The 14,541-nt window shown below is 43.2% G+C and overlaps 1 protein-coding gene across 6 annotated transcripts in view; it reads left to right on the top strand.

Annotated features, from left to right (window-relative positions):
• The window catches only part of SAMD4A (sterile alpha motif domain containing 4A), a 206,089-nt gene that overhangs the window by 88,106 nt on the left and 103,442 nt on the right, over positions 1-14,541 (top strand). The window contains exon 1 of one of the 6 annotated variants that reach the window (XM_057488454.1): positions 9,793-11,125. The exons of the other annotated variants lie outside the window; for them this stretch is intronic. The gene's annotated coding sequence lies outside the window, so the exon portion shown is untranslated. Of the gene's footprint in view, positions 1-9,792; positions 11,126-14,541 lie in introns of those variants that run through there. 6 annotated transcript variants of the gene reach the window in all.

Genomic DNA, 14,541 nt, shown 5'->3' with positions numbered 1-14,541 from the left:
GAAGGGTCTTTTACCTGATGGACTTGATCAGCAAACTCCTGTTTCATGAATGGTGGGGACACAGTGGAGCAAGAGGTATAGCCTATGATTAAGTTAAAACACCAGAATTCTAGGCCTCAGGCAAGTCACCTTTTTTCTCTGGAACCTCAGTTTCCTCATCTGTCAAGCAAGACTGTAATAATGATGTTGCGTAAGCGTAGCATTTGGAAGTGCTTTAAAATAGAAAAGTGTGATTCAAATCTTACCTTTGGGTCTGTGAACATTTTTATACCTAGGACAAGCATATACATTTCCTTGCCTTGACAAATTTAAATAATATAGAATAAAAATTCTTTTTCATATGTATACTTCAGATACAAAATGTAGAGTCTGTAGATTTCTTTGTTGCTATTTTATTCCTGAAGAGTTCAAAGCCCTGCCCTGGTGTGGCTGCCATATTTATAAATCTGATTGGTTAGCCAGGTGGTTAGAACAGAGTGCTAATTGGCAGATAAAAGCAGACCACTGAGGCAGACCCCTGGGGAATCCAGCTCAGAGGTTCCTGTTCTGTGGTGAGAGCTCCATCCTCATCAAGGCCAGCATTTGGATCTTTTGTCTATGCACTGGCCTCAATCCTTAGGGAATCTATTTGTGTGGGTCATGGATTCATTCCTTGTGCATGCACATTAGCTTTGTACCATTCCATGGCCTGGGCCACGGGGGTTCCCGTTAATTGATCATCCTGGGAAAACTACTCCACTGAAGTTGGATATAGCAGGATAAGGGAGAAGCGACTGAACTGTTAGAAAATGGGCTTAACTGAAGAGCTCAGCTGCCTCAAATCCTTCTTGGATGTAAATAATAAATCCTAGATAAATAAAACTCAAGAGCTAAATAAAGGCCCTTTAAATATACCATCCCTCACAGCTACAAGTGTTGCAAAGTGGAATCAGCCAGTATGTGCCATTACAGGCTTTCATTCCTTGTCACTGAGACTGGATTCAGATACTTTTCATCCAAAACATTTTTATCCAAACCCTATATAGTAGTAACAATGAGTAAAATGATGGGCTGAGTGAGGTCTAAAGTAGTGAAGCAAGGCAACTAAACTGATTTTTCAAACCAGCTGGAATTTTAGGAATTAAAAGTTTTAGTCAAAGGATCCTAAGATATAATAAGACTTGATACAAATCAGAGGATCTTGATACTTACATATACACACACATATATATATACACTTTATATATAACTAAAAGAATATATTTAAGAGATAGAATACATGTTATATATAATATATATAAGTATATATATACTTATATAGAAAATTATTATTTATATATTTATATTTTATATAATATATTAATATTGTATTTAAGTATACATATAGTTTATTATACATAGTATATTAAGTAGACATATATACTTTATATACTATATATTTTATATATATATATTTACACTATATATAGTATGTATATATACTATATACCTAATACAGAATATTTATTTTAAGGTATATGTACTTACATAATATATATTACATATACTTATGTAATATCCTTCCTGCCTTTTAGTGTTTCTCTGTTTAGCCAAAAGCAAGACTACTTTTGCTTTCTGTCCTGTTTATAACAGTGTTACTTACTGCATCTTATGAGGAGGTTTACCCAGTAGTCCATAAAATAAAAAGTGAGCAAAGTTACCCTTCACAGCCTTAGAAAGGCACCAGATTAGAGACCAATTTACAGACCCTCCCTAGGTCTAAGCGGGTCATTTTTGCCCCCTCCAGCATGCGGGTAGGTCATTAGCTCTTTCTCTGGTTGAGTCTCAGGTAAGGCACAGAGGAACTCATTGGCCCCACTTGCAGTTAAGCTGTGCCCTCTGCCTTCGGGCAAGTGTACCAGATGTCTGTGCATGGGGCTTGGTCAGCTGTCTCCAGTGGACCGCCTGCTTCTCCAGTCAGTTCCATTGGAAGCCAGTTGAGAGCTGTTTATTCCCAAACCTGTTTATACCAGTTGTATTTTTTTCCCATTTGTAAGTTAATTTTTGTGACTATTTTCTTCCCGTTTGTAAGTAAATTTTTGTGACTATTTTTTTCCCTATGTAACTAAGTATTATATACATAGATGATATATGAGTATGAAAAGAAAGGTATTCATATGAAAACTATACTGTTGTCTTGGAAAGACTTGTCAACTTACATAAAAAAAAAAAAAATTGTGGCCAAATTAAATATAAGCAAGATTAAAAGACGGGTGTTGGAAGTGATAAAGCTCTAGGCAGATTCTGTAGTCAGATTGCTTTTCAGCTGTCTTTGGGTGTTTTTTCTCTTCTTTAAAGAAACTGAACCTGAAAGTCATAGCAGATTTCTGGTTTATACAGGAAAGACACTTGGGAATTCTAGACAGTGGACCCATCTTCAAAGACAAGGCATTGCTCCTGTACCAAGTTTGTGAATGAATGTATAAGTGTGTATTTAAATACCCATAAATATATATACTCTTTCTCTATATATATTTTTACATACAATGAAAATATCATTTATGATTCCATGCTCTAAGCAGCTTATTTTACATTAACTGTCAACTCAATGGTGTTGGATTTTACAGTTTCTTTTATTGCAGTGGCATGTTGTATAAAATATACTATCTACTAGCATGCCAAGATGCTTATACTGTGCAAGTACAAGAGAACTGAGCCATCTGAGGAGAGAGCAGACACACATCTCTCTTCTCATGCTCACTAGGGACACATGCTGATGGAGGGAAGCTGTGGGCACAACTATCCAGGCAAGTTCTGGCGAATGCACTCACTTTTTCTCCCCCCACTCTCCCTTATTCCCATCTCCTCTCTTTTTCTCTCTACTTTTCTCTCTTCTTTCCCTAAGCAATGTAGTTTAGTTAAAAGAACTCTGAAATAAGTAAAGAAGAAGCCATTCAGAATCGAACAAAGCATATTTCAAAGTACTTGTTGCAAGAAAGTTATGATCTTTGGCTTAAAAAGTTTTGAAATACACATTTATTTATATGAACCCAACACATGCATGAGGGAATTCCTTTAAGTAATGACCTGTGATTTATTACAATGTGACTTGCATTAGATGGTTTCAGAATATACCTATTTCTCATGAAGTGAGATAAGGATATACTGAAAGGTCTTATTTGATGTGAGCTAAAATCCAGGGCGTTTTAGGTTATTTTCTGTCTTCTTTGGTCTAAAAACATTTTGGAAGGAACTTCCTCTGTTTTTGTACTGTTTCTGGACTCTATATTAGAGCACAAACAACTGCAGGAAAAATGTGAGAATGTAGGTGCTGGACATCTAATAGGCATCTGAGAGCCTCAGGAAGAATATTTTATAGTGAGGTGGTGATTATCTTTAATAATAAAAGCCATATGAATGTGCTTTAATTCAGGCTGTTGTGGAGTGCTTGAAATTATAAGACAGGTATGATTATTGGGTTCCTATTCCCCTGGGGAGTACAGATCCCAAAGATAAGTGTGCCAGAACACGGACTTTGTGGGAAGGCGTGAGTCCACCCACCTCCAGCCAATAAGAGGCTGTCCTTCATTTCAGTAATAACTCGTAGCGGTTTAATTTTGATAGATTGCATGGTATTTTATTCTAGAGCAGAAACCAGATGTGTCTCTCAAGTTAATGGGGAACAACTGACGGCTGCCAGATTAACTAGAAAAGAAATGTTTCTCTCTGCAGTTCTGGGCAATAATGTAATTTAATGGCATTTCACCTGAGTGGACCTTTAAGATGGATGATTTGTCATTTGCCTCCAAGGCACAGGTCTGCATTTGGAGCAGAGTTGGAAAAGATGGATAGCCACAGAGATCTCCAGGTGAAATTGGCTGGATCTCCTCAATCCTCATTAATTCATGGTTGACTATCATCCATCTCCATCTCTCTGACCCTACATAATGAACCCTGATTTCTGAGGATTTTCTGGGTCTAGAATAACCAAAATGTGCTGGCTAAACTTGGAACAGCTTGAAAGAACTACTCACCTGATATCTCAGGCTTTTGGAAAAAGGGGGATGTCTCAACCTGGAATCTTGTTTTCCTGACTGTGAATAATAGTGGATTTTCTTTCCCAGTAATAAGGAGACACAACTGTGCAGGGTGTGAATTCTAAAGCTCAGGGAGTGAGGTTAGGAGACAGATTTTCTTCCACTGTGGTTCAGGTAAGACCTAATAGAAGAGAGATCTTCTGATTCTTAGCTTAAGTCTGACGAAAGGCTCAAAGCCACTCATGACCGAGTGAGACTGACAGGGAGTACCCCAGCTCTGGAAGGAGGCATGAGAGCAAGCAGGTGATTGTGGGGGAGCCCAGAAGTGTTGATCCCGGCCACTGAGGTAAAGAGGGGACCCCCCAAGACCAGTGGAAGGAGGGACTCAGGGGAGGTACTAGGGACAACAATGCTTTGTGGATTTAGTTAAAACAATGTCTAGGTGAGCTTCCTGGCCCATGGCCTGATTTCCTCCTTTGCTTCCACAGTAGGACAGGCTTATTAACAATTGTTTTTGTTCATAGTGGTAACTCTCCTGCTGACCACTTTGCATTATTGTTATTTTTATTGTGATTGTATTAACCCCCATTCTGAGCCAGATGCCTGTGGTTTATAAATAGCATATATCATCAGAGACACTTAACTCAGAGGACAAATGCTTCTGACTTAAGATGAGAATTGATGTGTGACTGACAGAGTGAGTGTGGCCTGTTGGGTGCGGTAGCCTGCAGACACATTGGTACCCCCACATGTTGGAGGAAAGGCACATACCAGCAGACTAAAAACTGACAATGCGTAAGTACTTGAGGCCCTGGGAAAAAGTGTCCAGGATGTGTGCACTTAATTTTAAGAAAAGCTAAGTAAATGTGACATTTTCAATGAGACTTTTCTTCACATGAGTAGAATGACAACATTTTACTAGTCTAGCAAGAGATAAATCAAAATTTAAACCAACTTCTCACCTTTCATGCAAAACCTAATCTCAGTAGTTATTAAAAGTAAATGGGATTTAAATAAATGGGGAAGCACCTATTTTATTTCCAATTTAATGCTCTTGTATTTTGCACCGTGGTTTTAGGTCTGTTTGTGAAGGCTGCCTGGGGCGAAAACAGCCCTGAGAGACAGCTGGGAGGGGAGCAGGCTTCCAAGGCCAAGACAGAGTCCCAGGCTGTGGGTTCAGCTGTCACCCAGTGACTTCAGCCCAGTTTCCTCACCTTGAAATGGAAACAACAATGCTTTCTGTCTTCTGATAGGATGCTGTGACGGATGTGCTCAGCACCTCTGGCAGTGTGGAGCTGGGGGTCTGAGAGCCTCTCTTCTCCTTTTCAGGCACCAAGGGAGTAGATCAGGGTTCCGGGTCCAGGGAGGGTATGGCTTTATTCTCTCCCTGGTCTACATGGTAACCTCGGGTGCCGGTCACGGTGGGTCATTCTGACCAAAGAGCCAAGGAGGGGGGCACTGCAAGGCTCCTCCACATCCCGACATTCTCCTGGACTACCGTTCTCTGTCACCCTTTCCCTGCCCACTGGACGGGTGGCGTGCGGCATGTCTCCACGGCCCCTCTCTTGCTGTCACCTGCTGTTTGTTTCACCAGTATCTGATTTCCGGGTGAAGAGGAATTCTTCATTCACAACTTTCTCATACCCGTTGCCTTACTTTCCCAATGATGTTCACTGAGACCTCAGTGTGTGCAGGCACTCTGCTTGCACTTGCCACCTTATCCTCTTGTTAACTTGTGGGCACTCTGGCTGAGAGAGGTGAAGAGCACGCCTGCCAGGACAGCTGCTCACTGGTGGGCCTGCCTCCCTCCCAAGCCCGCAGCCCCCCTCAGGCCAGGCGTCTTCGTGCCTTCCCTGAGCAGTTGTCTTCCAACTGCTCTCTCTGCACCTGCGCCCCTGCCGCAGGCACCACCAGATGAATCTCCCCATACTGCCTTTCTGATACTGTCTCCTCCTCAATACCTGTCAGTTGTCTTATTGCACATCAGCCCTCCAAAAGCTGACCTTGTGTTTTCCCTCCTGCTTTCCCAAAGCCAGTTCTCAGCTACAGCCAAAATGTCCCGTTTTCTAGTTTCTAAATCCTTGTGAGCCTCTGCCTTTTATCCTTCCTCCATTTGAAGCAGCCTCTCCTCATCTCCATCTCCCAATCTCTGGCCCAGCCTGCAGGGCTGAGCACAGGTTCAGAGCCTGTGATTCCTTCTGTGACTGGCCCACTAAAAACCATTTCTCTCCCCTCTGAGTGTTTGTGGTACTTATTGTAGAATCGCTCAGATAGCCTGGCTGTGTACTATTATTTCTATTGTCAAGATCCCTAGAGGAACCTTAAGCTTCCAGGTGAGAAAGCCACAGAGAGTTAGTGACAGCGCTCAGGCCAGAGTCCAGGTCCCCCAAATCCTGGTGATTTTTCTTCTTCTATTGCTTTTTGCTTTCTGGCCTTCCTTGGAGGGCAAGGACTCTATCCTATCTATATTTGAAATCTATATAGCATTCAGTGTGTAAAGTCTTGTATGTAGGAGATATTCACTAAGTATTTGTTGGAAGAAAGGAAAGGGGAAAATTTCCCTAACACTTACATGGCACTATTGTTTTAATTCTAGTTTACTCCTTATAACATCCCTATGAAAATGGGTATTATTATCAGCTCCATTTTACAGATGAGGAGACTGAGGCAAGAAGGGTTAAGTAACTTGCCCCAGGTCGCAGAGCTGGCAAGGAAGGGCCAGAGGCAGGAGCTGACTCTGAACCTGGGGAGTCTGGCTCTCGCGTCCATGCTCTTCTTCTACCACATTTTGCTGCAGGGTCAGGAAGGACCAACAGGCAGGGAGAGGTAGGGAGAGAAGGCTGAACCTCAAAATCAGCGCCAGGACAGCAGAGTGGGGGAAATTCAGCCTGGGCTGCCGGCTTCTGTCCTTCCATTTCGATTGAGAAGAACCACTTCCAAGCCTGAACTGTGGCCAGCTGCCATGCTGGTAGCTGTGCCTGGGGTGCGAGGGGACTGATTTCTGTGTGACTCCCTGAATGTGGCGCCCACTTTTCCTTCCTTCTCTTCTCCTCATCACAGGAGACTTGGCCAAGGGGCTATTAAGTAGCTCACACGTTCCCAGTGCGGAGTCCCTTAGAGAGGGGAAGCTTGCCGCTTCTCTGCAGGGGTCCCCTCCAGACCATGAGCTTCCCAGGGAATATTCTCTTGAAGGAAAAAGCCACAGACTTGAAATCGCCACGACTGGAGATGAGTAGCATTTATGTGTCAAGTTTGGCTGAAACACGCTGATAAAGAACAGTTAACAGAGGCCTTTATCTTCAGAAGCTCGGCTCTCCTTTATTTAGTCACTGTCATTGTGGTGGGTTTTTAACTAGGCCTCCAGTAGCTATTAGTATTTCTGCTTAGGATAATACCACATTTCCCTTACATGCGGTAAGTCTATCTTAAACATAGTGTGAGCTTTAGAGCATGTTAGAGGAAGTGGTCTGTCATTTCAGAGCACCGAAAGATGATTCTGCCAGCATTCAGCTTTGCACCAAGAATCCTAGAGTGAACAGAATACTATTCCAGATTCAGTGAATCAGAGCTGAATCATATTTAAGTGTGTGCTGCATTTTGAGGGATTCCCTTCTGCCCCCCACCCCTGCAGTGGGAAAGCATTGCTCTTCCTGATAAAGAAAAATCATCATTTACAGACCAGACCACTAAAATGTTTTTGTGGTGATGCCGTGAACTCGTTAAGTGTTTGTTGTGGCCCATGTAAGACAACTTCATAGATTAGTGAAAAGTGATTTATTCTTTCTTCTAAACAGAATGTTTTGCTCTCTCTCTGCCTCTTTGACTCCAAGCAAATCTGTCTGGTCTCGTCCTTGCCCCTGACCCACCGCCTGCCTGCACCACCTTCCTGTAGATCTCACGGTACACTTTTGTGACTGCAGCCCTGTCTATTCCTAGCAATCAAGGGTTTTCCAAGCAATGGAAAAGTGGGTCACTGTTCATCTGGTTTCTTGGAAGAACTGTTGAGTGTGTGAGGGTAGTTTTCTACCTAAAAGAGTAAACCACAAAGAGAGTCCAGGAAGTAGAGAATGAATGGCCAGGTGACTTGCTTTTCTTAGGTCCTATGGGAATACAGGCATTGCTGTGTAGTGGATGGAGCCCAGACCAGCCTGAATGAAGCAGAACTGGGTTCACACCTCTGACTGTATTTTACAAGCTTGTGACCTTAGCCAAATGAATTAGCCTTTCTGAATCTTAGTTCCCATCTGTAAATTACGTTTGCAGAGTTATTGAAAGAACTGCAAACACTGGATGCAAAGTGCCCAGTGCTGGGGCACAGTAACTGACAGCACGTTTTTGTTGCCATTCTTGCTGCTGTCCCAGCTGCCATCACCCCTTCCTCTGCATGTAGCTCTTGAACATGGGCCTAACAAAGGGGCCCTTGGCTGCTGTTGCCTCCCACGCACATAGGATACAGCTCTAACCTTCAAGACTACCTTCCTTCCTTACTGTAGCAGCTAAAATTGCTCTAAAACAACAAACGTAAACATAAAAATCACAACCACATAGGGCTGAGAGCACAGAATGAAGCGCTTCCTCAATCCAGCAGGAGATCCCTTAGCTGAGTGGGTTCCTCCTTCCTTGTTTGTTTCCTTCCACCCACAAATATTGACAGGCACCCACTGAGCACGTGCAGGGCTTGGGGTAAGCCCTAGGGGACAAGGTTGAATCAGACATGATTCTGTCCTCCAGGAGGTTACCATCTACCAGGCAAGGGGAAGTGCCCATAAACATCTCAGAAGTCAGGTAGAAAATGGTACGAGTGTAAGACATACCACTACCACTATAGAATTGAGGAGGGAAGAGAATTCTAGCTGGACTTGGGACATGCAATTTTATGAAAGAGGCAGCCTAGCATGGCTTTTGTTGAGAACACCAATTCTGGGGTCAGGCCACCAGGTTTGAAACTTGGCCTTGCTGCTTTCTCATTGTAGCCCTTTGAGCCAGCAAGATCACATCCCTGCACCTCTGCTTCTTCATCTTTAACACGAGAATAATAATAGTACCTACCTCCTGGGGTTGTGGTAAGGATTAGGTGAGATGTATAAAGTGCTTGGAACAGCGTGTGAAGGCTGTGTTCATGTTTGTTAAGTGAATTTGCCCTTCAAGCACAGGTGGGCTGTGTTCTTCCTTATGGAGGTAGCATGAGCCAAGGCAGAGTCTCCACTGAGGTGCAGGGCTGGGGAAAGTGAGAAAGGGAGAAAACTGTGGAGGGTCTTCAGTGTCCGGCCAGGAATCTTGGACTTTCCTGAAAATGTGAAATGAATTCAGTGTTCTAAAACTCCTCGGTTAGTGTGTGTGAGGCCAGACTCTGAACCTGTCTCAGGGTAGGTCTCTAGATTTCAGTTCCAGGGAACATGGCAGTGAACCAAATGCCAGTGGGCATGCAGGCGAAACTTGGATTATCAGGGCTCAACACAGAGGCCTGAACTGAGACCTCAGGGAAGATGTGCAGCAGAGCCGGAACAGGAAGTTCAACTGCGGGGCAAAGGGGGCCGGTGCAGAGGCGGGAGACATCACAGCTACCCCCAGCTACTGCTTCCTTTTCAAGTTATGGAGTTTTTTTCTTTAGGGTATACTGAGCTGTTTTGTTTTTGTTTTTGTTTGTTGTTTTTTTTTTTCTTTTGAGTCCCCAGAGTGCATGCAGTCGGATTTACTCTCTGTGCTAGGGTGGTGGCTTGGTGGGATAGTTAAAACTGATCACAGGAGGCTGTTCTCAATTATCTGTAGATGTTCAAGCTTTGTCAGGGTGTGGAATCTGTTCCTGTCTCCCCACGCCTCTGTGCGTGGATTCAGCAGGACTTCAGAAAGGGCTGCTCAGAGTTCACAGGGCCCCCAAGAGGATGCCTGTCATCTTGAGATTTGTTCTTAAATGAAAAATTGGAGGGTTGGAGTGCCTTAGTTTTGATTTGCTTTCAGTGTTAGCTGTGTAAATTGAAGGCTAGCTTCAATTTTTACAAAATCATCCAAGTTATTACTAGAGGATAATACTGTTTTTTATGTGTTATGAGAGTGTGGGGCAGTTCCTAAGAGCATATATAAGTCATTTAAAATTCTTTTTGGAACAAGGTAGTACAGGATAAGTCTATATATGTACCAAGTCGAGATCAATTACCATAAAATGCCTGTCTGTAACATGGGAACCATGAAACGATAAAGAGCACCTCTAAAGTAATTTGTTGCTCTGAGTCCCACTCTGCCTCTTCCCACGAGGTGAAATATCACTGTATTTACAGCTGGGAGAGTGATCTTCTGGCCCAGGCTGTGTTTCGCCTGCAGTAGAGGCTCATCTGAAGAGATCTGGAATGATCTTCAGAGAGGATCATTTCTCGAAGTTCACCTTGCCAGCTAGGAAGGCAGACAGACGAGCACATTGGGAATGGTGGAAAGCATTTGCTGATTTGGGCTTTAAAGGCATTTTTTTCTCATACCCCTCAATTGGTTCTTTAGTAGAGCATTATATCCAGGCTTGGAAACCATTCCTTATCCATCACATCCTTGTTGAAGAGTGAAAATCGCCTCCAGCTATCTGACAGCCAAGTCACACCAGCTTCAGTGGGAAGGGCCCATGTTTGTTCAGAGGCAGAATTTGGCTCTTTCAAACTTAGGTCTAAAGGGCCTGTTTAATCTATTATGTAAAAGAGAGTGAGGTCATATAAACAGTCATGGTTTCTACCTTGTCATCCTTATTTGGTGCTCCTAAACTCAGAAAACAATCCTGGCAATAGAAGCTCTCAGGATCAGTGAAGAAATAATGGCTGCCTTGTTCTCTGCCCTGGGTCTCGTGATGGTGTCAGCAAACCAGGCTGCCTGCTGCTTTTAGCCCTTGAAGTTTGGACTGGTTTCATTTACCCTCACAGCCTGCTTAGAAGGAACATTCTGGAAGTCTGCTGAATCCCCACCTGCTGTCAGGATGCCCAGGCATCACTGAGAGGAAGCTCTATGGTGGTGTCCTGGAGTCAGGGCGAGGGGCTCTGCAGCCCTTGAGAGGGAGCGGTGGCCCCGGCTGCTCTGCAGGGCCCTTCGGCAGCAGAGTCTAAGAAGAAAGAGCATAGCACTTCTCTCGGATCATCATTTTGGCTGCGCTGAAGGTAGATCAAATTTCACCCTTAAATAACTATCTTCTGTCTGTGTAAACAGTCATGACCATTAGTCTTAAACTTCAAACCTTAGCCCATGATGTGGATTGGTTTCTTTTTCAGATCGTAACTTCAGAGGCCACTCTTCCCTGCTTTCTGAGGCCTCCATGCACGCCTACTCTAGACTCTTAAAAGGCCATGCGTGGGGCACATACAACTGAGAGGGGAGGGGAGTGAAGAAAATTCATTCACTTTTCCTCCCTGGGACCTAAATCCGTTTTAATACCCCACTTGCATCCCATCAGAAATGCCAAAATATTAAATCATGGCGCTCTCATTCTTTTCAATGGGAAGAAGAGGTTACGCCAAAGAGGCCTCTGTCCCTGCAGAGGAGGCCAGAAGCCTGGAAAGAGGTTTGTCTCATTTAAGGAGTAAATATATTCAGTGGCAGCAGGGATGCTGCCAAGTAAATTAATTCCATTTTTAGGGAGAGAAGGGAAGGGATTTGCTGCTCCTTTAAGTTGCTTTTTGGATATAAATTTCTGCGTGAGGTTCTCTAAACATCTAAGAACCTAGGAGCAGCTTATTTAAAACTTCACCTCTTCAGCATGCCCAAAAGTTTCGAGAAACAAAAGAGAAGGCAGTGGATAATTGATTCTGTTCACCAAAGGCCTATGCTGACACTGAACGATCCTGGCTTGGTTTCTACCATCCAGGTGTTTAGTGTCTACCAGCAGGAGGACCCAGATGGAGTCTGCCTTTCTACAGATGTCTTTAAATGTTGGAAACATGAGAAGGAAAGCCACTGACCCTCTGGTCATTGTGACAATGCAGTATATCCTGTAGTGTCAAGGTAGCCATACCCCAAGTGACTCTCAAATCAGTGGGGTGGAGCGAGATTTCCAGAGAAGGCAGAGAATCCCCCACCATGGTGAGGAGCTTATTCTATAGCCAGAAAGCCTTGGACTCTTCCTGAAATTTTTGCCCGAGGGCTAAACTTTAAATTTATTCCTTAGTTGGACATTAATTCAGACGAAGCAGTAGTATAAGAACAAAATGATTCCATGTTTCAGCAGCGGAGAGTTTCGCAGTCTTTAGTTTGTTTACTAAAAGGAAGATTTAGGATCTCTGTGATTTAATCAAAATGATTGCTTCTGGTAGCAATTCAATAGAGTTGTCATATCAAATTAAGTTTTGTCAAGTTTTGTCTGATGGGGATAGTCACCAGCCTGGATCCCAACACAGTGCATGCTTGCTGTATTTATGGAGGTGAGGCTGGAGTCACCCTGCAATGTAAATGAGGTCACCTTAATTGGCCTCTTTCACTGCTCTGCAGTTGTGGGGACATCAGTACCCCACTGAACAAGCGAGTAACCTATTAGAAGGAAAATCTCATAGTAGAGGTTCCTTGCTTGCAAGGTTTAGAAAATTTAGTCCTTCAGTAGAAGTATCTTGCACAGGCACCAGCCTTAACCTAAATATAGAGGGCTAACAAAGAATCTTTCCATGGTAGGGCTCCCTTAAATTAGCTCAGTTAATCTATTCATCTGTGTGCGCTGACTCGTGCCTAAACATTGGAGGCCAAATCCAAAAAAAGAAAAAGCAAGCCTGCGGCTCAGTCCGAGGAAAGATGTAGAACAACTGAGTATAATCCTGGACAAAGGAGCCACTGAATGCCACAGCAGGCCCACGTTAGGAAAGGGATGTGCGGGCAACGCGCAGCTACCCTCATTAATTAACTGCCTGTTTTGACTTTACAAGTGCTGTGCTGTCGGCGCATTCGGATTTCTCCATTTACCGTGGTTCTTCTCAGTTTTCAAATCACTTTATGACCCAGGTTTCAAACTTCAGATAAGATCAGGAGTTCTGAAAAGAGGGTAGCGTGGACGCTTTTAGTACTTTCAGTATTTCCACCTTGCGAGAGTTCCCAAATTATGCTCAAATAAAAATGTTTTTAATAGATGGCTGGGATGACATTGTTCTAGGCCTTCGTCTCTTAAACGCAGGAAGCAGTTCTCAGGACAGAGAAGGGCTAAGGAGAGTTGGTCTCCAATTTCCATAACGAGAATGGCAGAAGGGAACATGACAGGACGCAAAACGAGGTCCCCACAGTCTAGAGCCTTGCGTTATGCATTTTGCGTCCAGCTGAAGTCCGAGATCCAGGCAAATACAGGATGGTCACGGTTGTTACATCTGCTGATACACTGCTCACACTGCCTGAATTCTGGCCGTGAATTTCCCTCATTTTGTTGTCTGATTTGGCTACTGGCGACTTGCCATTTTTCTGAGAAAATCAGCTAGTGGAGGACACCTGCAGAAGAAAGTCAGGACGCGAGGTGTTTGGAAGTGGTCCAAAGGTAGTGTTAAAAGGCGCTGTGAAATTGTCCTTGGAGAGCTGTTACTGATCCGAGCAGTCTGACCACACTATGTAATGTGTGAGGAACCAATCTGGTTATGGCGTTAGAATCCTTATTCATTGCATATAGTGTTTGAGTAACCAGTTGGTCATGGTGTTAGAATCCTTATCAACTGGATGGATATGTTTTTTGCTACTTTTGGAGAAATGAATTTTATGAATGTTTCTATTTCAGGAGACCAAAACAATAACAAAAAAAAAACCACCCCAATTCCTATTACCCTACCTCCTCCACACAAGTAGTATTCTAATGTGGTTTATTCCTGAAACTGACTCATTCAGCTTTTCTCCTGGAAGTTGTCAGTATGTGCGCCTGGTTAATGGAGAAAATCAGCCCAACGCCCAGGCACAGTGCCATGACTCATTCTTGACATTTCAGGGGCTTTGTAATGGAAATCATAGTTCCAAGCTGTAGTTCTTACCAAGTGGATATGTGAATATTAAAGAAACAAAGCAACGTCTCCCCAGCTCTGGCATAACTCTCACCATAGATTCAGTGTCTGCTTCTGAAGTGAAGGTTCCTTTCCAAACCCACGCATACTTGAATACCCCAATATTGTTTTAATTAGTCTTTTAAAGCATGGTGAAATATTTGGCTTTGGTAAAAGGAGGAAATTCTCTCATGTGTTGGAACTGTTTGGTTAAAAGGGCATTTTTGTCTACTAAATTAGTCTCCTGGGGCTTATACCAGTATGTGAATGCTTTTTAAATCATTTCTAATGATCTGCAGCCAAATCTCACTTATTTCTATACTTTCTATAATAAGTAGGTATAATAAAATACCTACTTATTTTATATATATATATATATGTATTCACACACACACACACATACAGTCTATTGGGAGAGCATAATTGAAACCCCAGATAATCCCATCCTTTTATTTTCTTCTGCTTGACCCAACCTTGTCCCCAACTTCTTTCGAGTGCCATTCACTTTTCTTTGTGGTATATGAGATTTAATAGTAGAAGAGCCAAAAAATAGCAAGCAGGAGGAAGTGGAAGAAACAAGG

Source organism: Manis pentadactyla, chromosome 11 (genome assembly GCF_030020395.1).
Source record: "Manis pentadactyla isolate mManPen7 chromosome 11, mManPen7.hap1, whole genome shotgun sequence".
Taxonomy (NCBI): Eukaryota; Metazoa; Chordata; class Mammalia; order Pholidota; family Manidae; genus Manis; species Manis pentadactyla.
This window is presented reverse-complemented; position numbering and strand designations above follow the sequence as displayed.